This window comes from Pinus tabuliformis, chromosome 6, assembly GCF_031772625.1.
Source record: "Pinus tabuliformis cultivar Carrire ecotype Pingquan chromosome 6, CPIR1, whole genome shotgun sequence".
NCBI lineage: Eukaryota > Viridiplantae > Streptophyta > Pinopsida > Pinales > Pinaceae > Pinus > Pinus tabuliformis.
In genome coordinates this window covers 1082691430-1082702085 of record NC_142292.1, presented here as the reverse complement: position 1 = coordinate 1082702085, position 10656 = coordinate 1082691430, and positions in this window count along the sequence as shown.

Below are 10656 nucleotides of genomic sequence, written 5' to 3'. Positions count from 1 at the left end.
AGATTTGGGAGGGGGATCAGATGGAGGGGGATGGGATGAAGAGGAAGGGCGTGCATGGTTGGTCTTAGAGGACAGGGGTTGTTCATCTGTGATGTGGGCAAGAATATCGAAGCTGTTCTTAAATGCTGGGTTTTGGGGTTTGTTAGGCTGGGGTTTGGACCCATTCTGGGGCTTTTTATGCGAGCGCTTCCGACTTGGGACTTTGGTAAAACCATCCTGGGATGGGGTTTCAAAAGGATCAGAGGAGTTGGCTTTGACATTTTGAGGGCAATCCCTGAAGAGATGCCCCAGAGCATGGCACTTTCTGCACCGAAAGGGCACGTGTTCATAGTCGAGAGGCTGGATCCATTCCTCGTCTCGATGGGCAAGAGTTACTAACTCTGGTAAAGCTTCATTCAGGCGAATGAAGACACATATTCGAGCGTAGGAGATATACTTACGAGATTTGGTTTCTTCTGCCACTCTGATATATTCTCCCACTCCATTTCCTATGCCCTTGAGAATGTCTTCGTCCCAGTATTCGTCAGGAAGAGAGTACAATCTAATCCACACTGGTGCCCAAGTGAGATCTTCCTTGTCTGGGTTGAATCTTGGAATCCATTCCCTCAGATATAATCCTGCTGAGTTGAAAAAATAAGGCCCTGCTCCCAGGATCCTATATTTGTCCTCTAAGCAGAAAAAGATTGCAGTGAAAAAGCCCTTCGGCCCTAGTTGGAGAGTGACATCTCCCTTGGGTTTCTATTTCGCCGCAATCCAGCCATATAAAGCTCTCTCAGTCGGCCAAAACCCTATGAACTTTCCAATGAGGGCATGATCTTTCATGTACTCTATTCTTCTGTCAATCTTGTCTCCTAGCAGTTCTATTCGTGGCCTTTCTTTGGCCACAGGTCGGCATGTTGATGAGGATATTTTCGGGCCTTCTTCTTGAGTTTCCTTTTCTTCTTGTGGATTGCTATCTTTGTTCATCCGATTTCCATCCTCGTTGTCATTACCTTGATGCTTTTTCCCTTTGCTTAGAATATCCTGATCTACCGATCCAAAAATGACCGCTTTCTCATGGTCTTGCAGTGAAGGGGAGGGCTCTGACGCCCCCCCCTGAGGAGGTACCATTGCACTCCGCCGAACCCGTGCAACTCTGTCACGCTACAGAGATTCCTTTACAACGCTTGAGCGCGTTCCGCAGTACCGTCGGCGCCGTCAAGGGTTTTTTCTCAGAACCCTAGCTCTGTTCTCACACCCGCTGCAAATTCATTATTATGTTCTATCTTAAATTATGGGGAATTTCCTAATTCCCTCCTTCCAATCACTCAAAAGGAAGATTACCGAAAAACTAATTTCTAGATTTCCATATTTTAGCAAAATTTTCCAAGTTCGTTGTGATGCAAGTGGGACAGCCATTAGTGCAGTACTCAGTCAAGAGGACAAGCCAATAGCCTATTTTAGTGAGAAACTAAATTAAACTAGGAAGAAATACACGTCTTATGACAAAGAATTTTATGCAGTGGTTCAAGCACTAAATCATTGTAGACATTATCTGTTGGCCAATGAATTTGTCTTATTTTCAGACAATTTTGCATTGCAGTATATTATGCAGTAGCATAAGCTGAACTATAAACATGTGAAGTGGGTGGAGTACTTGAAGAGTTTCACGTTTGTGTTGAAACACATTAGTGGTCAAGCTAATAAAGTGGCAGATGTGTTAAGTAGGAGAAATTTGACCCTACAGGAGAGTACAATACAAGTATTAGGATTTGAACATCTTAAGGACTTATATGAGACAGATGCAGATTTTAAGGAAGCTTATGAAGCTTTCCAAAATATATTGTTGAGGGATAACAGTCCATTACTGGACTATAATATGCAAGAAGGATTGTTGTTCAAAGGAAGGCAGTTGTGTATTCTGGAATGTTCTGTGAGAGAGAAATTAATCCAGGAAAAGCATAGTGGAGGTTTAGTCAGGCATTTTGGCATAGACAAGACCTTGGATCAGTTAATCCACTTTTACTGTTGGCTGAAGATGCGCGGGGATGTACAAAGGTTTGTGACTAGATGCAAAGTGTCTGAGCTTGCAAAGGGACACAACCAAAATATAGGGTTTTATATGCCCTTACCCATTGGGACTTAGTCAGTTTAGACTTTGTCTTAGGTCTACCGAAGACACAACGGGGATTTGATTCCATCATGGTGGTGGTGGATCGTTTCACCAAGATGGCACATTTCATTCCATGTAGGAAAACCAGTGACGCCACACATGTAGCACATTTGTTCTTTATCGAGATAGTTAAATTGCATGGCTTGCTAAAGTCTATTATTTTAGACCGAGACGTTATGTTTACAGGACATTTTTGGCGAACCTTATGGAAAAAAGTAGACACCCAACTAAACTTCAGCTCAGCTTATCATCCGCAGACCAATGGTCAAACCGAAGTGGTGAACTGAAGTCTGGAGAATTTATTGAAGAGTTTGGTTGGAGAAAATTCTCGACAGTGGGATCATGTGCTTACACAAGAGGAATTTGCTTATAATGATTCGCCCAACTGGAGCACAGGCAATAGTCCTTTCTATATCCTATATGGAATGCATCCACAGGGAGTACATGAGTTATGGGATTTGGGACAATTGGATTGCAGGAGTGTTGATGGTGAAGATTTTGCAAAGGCAATCAGCGATCTTCATGAACAGGTGAAATTAAAATTACAAGATAGCAGCCAAAGGTACAAGCATAAGGCAAATTTGAAAAGGCGGGCGGTACAATTCAACGTAGGAGACCTAGTATTAGCACACCTACACAAAGAGAGCTTTCCTAAAGGTGAGTACAACAAGTTGAAATGGAAAAGATTGGGCCTTGCAGGATTCTTCAGAAATTTTATGTGAATGCTTACGAATTGAAGTCACCCTCAGGTATTTGAATTTCACCCATTTTTAATGTAGCAGACCTGTACCCCTACATTACGGCAGAGGACGAAGACAGTTCGAAAAGACGAACATGGTACACCCAGAAAGAGAACGATTCGTGGACTAAACAAATGCCCCCAACAAAGCCTCTAGAGATCGAACAGATCCTAGATACCTAAGTGGCTAGACGGACTCGAAGGAAGGAATATTTGTAGTACCTAGTCAAGTGGAAGGGTCATCCTATTGAAGATAGTTCTTGGTTAGATGTTGGCCAGATTCAAAGCATCGTGTACTCTATTGAAGAGCTCATGGATAGGAGTCATGCGTTTAATTTACCCCGGGAGCCTGATGCAGGAGCATCTGAATGAAGAGTCGACAGCTAGGAGATGTTTCTTGTTATTTTTATTTTCGTTTTATTTTGACAAATATAGAGGAAAACACTTCAAGTTTCTATTTCATTTAGTTTCATTTTGTGTCATTTTCAATTAAGGCTTAATCAACCATTGTTAGTTTTTGAATTAAACAAAATAGGATTAGAAAAGAACTAGTTTGAAGAAACTGTTTCATAACTGAGGAACAGCTCCTCGAACTGTAAAAGAAACTGCTAATGATGTATTGAAAAGGAAATAGGAGAGAAGAGTAGAGAGTTAGCCGAATTAGAGTATGATTGTAAGCCTACGGTCAGAATGTAAAAGAGGCCACTGGTATTAGAAGAGCAAGCCATAGAGAGAGACAGAGTCTCAATATGTATCCTTTGTTTATTTGTTATGTGCAAAGATAAATTCAAATCAAGATAAATGTGTGTTTCGAATGATTGAATGATGAATTCAATGTGAATCAGAGTTTCTGTACCATATATATATGTGCAAGTGAATTCAGTGGACTCAAAGAGGAGATTGAATACACAAAGAAGAATTACACACGGTATAGCGGAAAGTGTTATAAGACCCGAATAATAAAGGAGCGAAAGATTGAGGAAGTGGCGCTCAGGGACCGTTGGATCTAACAGTTCAACGATTGAGATCTGATCACGGAGAATGAGCAGAGTTTTAACTATCACATCAGAGGAAAACAAAAGGGCGTGAATAACCCCTACCTCGGCAATCGCCAATTACGATCAAGCGATAGAGTGAGGACCGTTGGATCTATGGGGAGGATCAATGATGGGGATTTACTCATTATATTAATTCGGGGAGTGAATATACTGTGCCTTAAAGAAGTGCGACAGCGGGTGCTGATGCGATCATCGGAGTGATTGCACCACAACATTTAATGGTGCTTTATCAGCGGAGGAGTATTGATTTAAGTGATAAGGTGAACCCGATAATATATAGATGCAGTTTAATGGGATTTGAAATCTGTTATTGTGTTATCACATATCGGATGTGATAGAGGCATGTGTTAAAGAAACCCGTGAGAGACGACGACTGTGATTAGTGATAAAGGAGCCTCAATAATTGTGCAAGAGCCATGAAATAGGTGGAAGAAGGCATAAAAGACGTGTTTTATGTGTATTTTCCCTTATAAAGGGTTTATAATGAAATAAAGCACCGATATGTGTTTTTTATGTATAAGTCCAACCTTATCATAAGATAATGTGGGAACTAATTATATATGCGGCATAAGGGTTAGTGGAAGGTTTATGAGGGTTTATAAAACTAGGCTATTGTAATGAATTCATTTCATCAGGGTTTATTTAAAGGGGCCTTAACTGTAAAGGTTTGAAGACAAATACACGCGGGTATCCCTGTTTTAGGTAGCCTTGCGTCAATATAGAATAGTGATAGAGAGTAAATAGAAATATTTATCCTAGAAAATGGAAGAATTATCTCATACAACTTATATTCTAATTTTGACAATAGATTAACATCAATATCATTAACATAAATCTTATGTACAATATTGAATAGGAAAAAATATTTTAGTAATAAGAAAGAAAATTATGTGTCCAAGAAGCTATTACTCAAAAGGAACAAATAAAATAACAAGATACAAAGTACATTCTATCTCATCTAGTAAAGGATAATGAGATCAATCAAGACAAAAAATATCAACCTAACACGTCTATATCGTATTCACAACCATATAGACATACATGATACTAAGAAACTATTAATATTACTAAACATTTGAATATTTGGGCCTAAGACACTAAAGCTCAATGTTTGGTAGTACTCACTACTATCTAGACATCTATTTTACTAAGAAACTATTAATGGTATTAAACACTTGAATCTTTTTGTATATCCCACCTAGGACCTCATAGTTACAATTATCAATGGGAAAATGGTTAAGGGATTAAGATGATATCACAAGAATTGTATGTGTAAATATTATTTTATATGATTTTAGATGCAAAACGATTGATATAATTAGGTACTTACATCACAAATTTGAAGTGAATTTCATGGATATTAATCTCCAATATTAACATTGATTACTATATTGTGTTGAGGATCAATCAAAAGTGATGAAGAAAATATGAAATCAACATATGAACATACAATATATGGACAAAGGAAAATATGTTACCAAGAAGCATAAGGTTTTATATCAAACAGATGATCAAGCCAAAATAGTTCAAAATATGATGCAAACAACATCAACAAGGGAAGAAAGAACAAGCTCCCTTTCAACTAAAAAATAAATAATGGTGATGATGAAGCATAAGGCCTTACATCAAACAACAAGATAAAGAACTTCACAATATAATGCAAATAATACATAGTCCATTGTGAAAGCAAGAACAAAGTTAATCCATTACAAATAAATAATGATAATGTTGATGATGCGAAGGAAATGTGCTCAACTAGGATTTACTATATTTTCAAAAAAAAATCCCTTATAAAAGTGGCAATGCAATAATATTAATGTTGATAATAATAACCAAAATAAAAATTTAAAAGATATAGATTATAAATTATGAACAACAAACAAAAATAAATTATTATTATTATTAAACAAATAATGATAATGTTGATGATGCCAAAGAAATGTGCTCAACTAGGATTAACTATATTTTCAAAAAAAAAATCCTTTATAGGATTTACTATATTTTCAAAAAAAAAATCCCTTATAAAAGTAGCAATGCAATAATGTTTTAATATTTATCACTTATATAAATTTTCTTACAATTTCAGTAATAAATATCTCAATATATTTTAATACAAGTTCAAGTATATGATCAATTGAGTTTTAGAGATACCATACATGAATAGAGATGTCATAAATGAATAGACAATTCATGGATGTTTTTCATTTTCCCTAACTCTATTGAATAAGTTAACACTATATCGATATGTTAAGTATCTTTCATTTGAAAGATTTTTTTTATAATGCTAAAGTACTAAACTCACGTGTGCTTTTTAAAATTTTGATTATGCATGTTTTTTTAGTTTTGATGACACTTTTGTTAAATGTTTAGGCATTAATATTTTTCTCCTTATCAAGTTTTTGGATTAATTTGTTCAATCCTTTTGTTGAATGTATACGCAGTTCATTTTTTTAAATATATAAAAAGCTAATTTTTATAGATTAAAATAGTGTCATAATTAAAATTTCAATATTTTTTAAAAAGTTCATTTTAAACATTCTTGGTATATTCAAGACGAGGAGATAACAAGTGAGTCTCATGAAAAATCTTAATATGGATATGAAGTGAATTTGATCAAATGGGGATATTCTTGGTGTGCCCAAAATGGAGAGGTGACAAGTGAGACTCGTCACACTTCTTAACATTGATGGGAAGTGAATCAAATCATATTGGGATATGCTAAAAAAATCTAAATTAAAAATATGTTATGATGTTCGAATATTATAATAAAGAATTTTTTTAGGATACATGTATATTTTATAATTTATGTATTTTATTTAATATTTTAATTTTTTTAATAAAATCTGATATATATATATATATATATATATATATATATATATATATCTGATAACGTTAATTCGATAATTTTGACACATTAACTTTTAATAAAAATATAATAAATAATTTCAAATATGCATGGTTTTTAATAATTTTATTTATATGTATTTAGTTATTACATTGTTTACCTTGTAACTTATATATTTATAAGTAGGTTGCATTTCCATCTTAATTGGGAGTGTATATCTTATTATATTCAGATTTTTATTTATTTATTTTTTTAAAGAAAATAAGTTAAAATAAAAAATAAAAATAAAAAAAATAATTAGTTTTTTTGTTAGTCCTATTTTTTATGTAAATTTATAACTATTTAATTTTGTCGTAAATTTATAACTATTTAATTTTGTCATTTATATAATATTATAAATATATGGATTAATTTATTAATTCCATTTAATTAATCTTTTATAATAACTTTTAATCAAGTTATTTGGTAGTTTATCCATTTAATTTTGTTATATATATAATATACAAACAATATTTTCAAATTTTAATTAACCATTTATTTTTAATAATTTCAAATTATTTTCTCATCTATTATTTTAATTTGCAATTATTATTATTATTATTATAAAATAAGTTTTCTTTTTAAAATTTATATTTATAATGTAATATCATTCTTCCTAGCCTTAGGTTGGTAGAATTCTTCGGGACGACAGAACTCTGGGGCTAGGGTTTCACTAAGCGAGGGAAGGAGGGCAACAGGCACCCATGGCGGAATCAAGGAGAAAGGATCTCCGCTCCCTCCTATAGTAATATGGTAGCAAACAGAGGAAGAAGAGGGAAAAATAACAAACCGACACAACCCTTGGAGAACACGACAAAAAACACTGAAACTCAGAAGGCAGCAAAATCCATGTAGATCAAGGGGCCCACGAAGAAGAGTGTTAGGAGGAAAAAGAAGAAGACAGAGGTTAGGGATCAGGGAACAGAGCCAAGATGAGGCCTTGTAAACTAAAATCATAACTAAACCTCGGGTTATTCTGAATGGTCCAGCTCTGCAAGCGCACAGGGATCACATGGCAAACTATGCCATCATATGCAAATTTATGGGAATCTGGCCATCAGAGAAAGTGTTGTACACCTGGATAAAATACAACTGGAAACCAAAGGGGGAGTTAAATATACATCTTGGATCCAAAGTTTTTTTACGTGGTGTTTACGAACATGGAAGACAGAGAAAGGATTTTTGAAGGAGGGCCATACTTATTTGCAGATGTTGGTCTCTATATGCGCCCATGGACAATGAACTTCGTGCCAGAATGAGAAACCTTCACTTCGATACTGGTATGGATTAGACTATACTCCTTACCTTTAGATTATTGGATGCCAGAGTCTTTAAAAGCTATAGGCAATAAATTAGGTCATTTCTTAAAAATATCAGAGGCAACTCTACGGGGAAAATATACATCCTATGCCCGTATATGTGTGGAGATGGACCTATCAGGAGCCCTTCCAGATGAGGTCATCCTAGAAGTCTATGACGAGGAATGGGTTCAAACAGTTGACTATGAACATATCCCGTTCAGATGTCACAAGTGTCATGAGCATGGGCACCTATCTAGAGACTGTCCTCTTAATAGAAGGGAGGAAAACCTAAATACTAGCAAAGGGAAAGACCAGACAGGTTTTACCAAAGTAGAAGGAAGAGGAAAAGGAGGGGGAAGGAAAACACAAAAGAACCCTATTGGGAATGATAAAACAAAAAGTTACAACAGGTTTGAGATCTTAGGAGAAAAAGAGGCAGATGGAGGGGATCAAGAGAGTATAGAGAAGAAGACAGCAAAAGGGAAAGGAAGAGGGATCAGCATGGAGTTCACTTAGGAACAAAACGAACACACAATGGATCCTTTGAGTACCATGGAAATAGAAAAAGACCAGGAAATGTCTCAAAGTGAAAGTGGCACAGAGGATCAAGACTTACAGGAGATCATAGAAAGAGAAAATCTAGAGCTGGAAAAGTTTCTAGAATAGGGAGGGAACCTGGAAATAAAATTATTCCTCAGGAGGATGTGGACAAGATTCAACAGATATTCCTTAATAAGTCACACCAAACAGCTGCAGGAGTCAAAAGAGGACATGACAACCAGGAAAACAAAGGGTCTTCCTCAATAGGATTAATAACAAGGAAACTAACAAAGAATCCAGGAAAGAGGAGGGGAAGAAAAAGACAGAAAGAACTACTACTGAAGTGTGGAAAACTCATGATTGACTCAGGTAGGATGAAAGACCTTTCCAGTTACTCCTTTAAAACCCCACCTCAATGAAAATCACAACCTGGAACATTAGAGGATTAGGGAGCAGAAGAAAACAGAGGAATCTAGGTAAAAGGATCATAGAGGAAAAACCTGACATAGTATTCATAAAGGAAATGAAATGTTTCATTGCATAGTTGATATACATGGTTCTCTTTCAAATAAAGTTGTTGTTCATTCACTTTATTGTTAGTTAGATTAGATTAGCTAGGACTTTGATTACTTGCAAGACTTTGTTGATTCAGTTGAATGTATACGGTGCAGAGCATCTCTACCACTCTTTCATCCACCTAAGCTTCGTCAGAGCCATCTGCTCCATCTCCTAGCTAGGTTCCTCGTCTCACATATGTCCTCTTGCCCACGTAACCCTATCTTTTTGCAATCATTGTTTCAGCCTTGTTTGAGCCAATTTAGCCATCTACACCTTCTCACCACTCCATCCACCAGTCCCTGGGACATTTCAGATCCCTATCCTACCTCCATATCCATTCATGCATATTCCCTCACTCACCCATCCTCCAAAATCCAATTTTTAAACATCCTATAGAAATTTCTGAACATCCTGTAGAAATTCCTGAACATCCTGTAGAAGCTCACAAATGAGGTTTCTTGATAGCCAAACTTTGTGAAACTCTATGGAAGGGTGTTAGGGACTCCTTAGACCCTCTCTGAACCTTCTCGACCTCTTCCAAGCATTTCTCCTCCTTGATCCACCCCTGCACAGTCAAGGAACAGTGAAAGCATATGCATGATGAAACTGACAACTTATCAAAAATACAAAAAGATGTTTTCTTTAGATAGTGATAACTTAGACACATGCATTTTACCTTCTTAGAATTCAATGGCATCTCTTTCAGTAGCTTGCATCCTCTTTTTCGCATCAGTAGGGCTAGCTGGTAAATTTAGGGTTTTCTAGGGTTTGCATTTCCTTTCCGCTTTCAGTTTCTTTCTGCAAGTAGATTAGCCTACTTTGAGTTAGCTTTCATCCATCAGTTAAAAAGCTTCTTCTGAGAGCTCATAGAAGTTGGCTTAAGCTCCTAGCGGACTTGTGCCAGTTGACCAAGTGACAGCTGCGACAAGAGCTAGTACTTGTGCATATAGCACCATCACTTCCAAGTTTGTTACGAACTGCTGGGTTGATAAAATTAAAGAAGGGCGTCCGAGGAGTTGCAGCATTATTGCTACAATACTTGGGCTCACCATGGGTGACAAACAATGTTACATGATTTTGGATTTAAGAGATCTGTGGTTTGTATCTTTTGAATCAGAGACCGGAGAATCCACAGTATGAACATTTTTATACCAACGTTTCAAATCCCAAGTGGGATCCATCATCAGGATTGAAGAATGATGATAAAAGAAGAGCAAATAAGGGAAATAAATACTAATGAGGAAGAATTTTTCAAGGAAGAATGTTACATGATCACCAATGTCTATGGTCCTAGCCAATGGAGGACAAACTTCGACTCCTCAGAACACTGGAGGATATGGAGAAGAGATACCTAGCTCTACCCTGGATACTTGGAGGTGATTTTAACATAACAAAATCACTCATGGAGAAGAAAGGAGGAA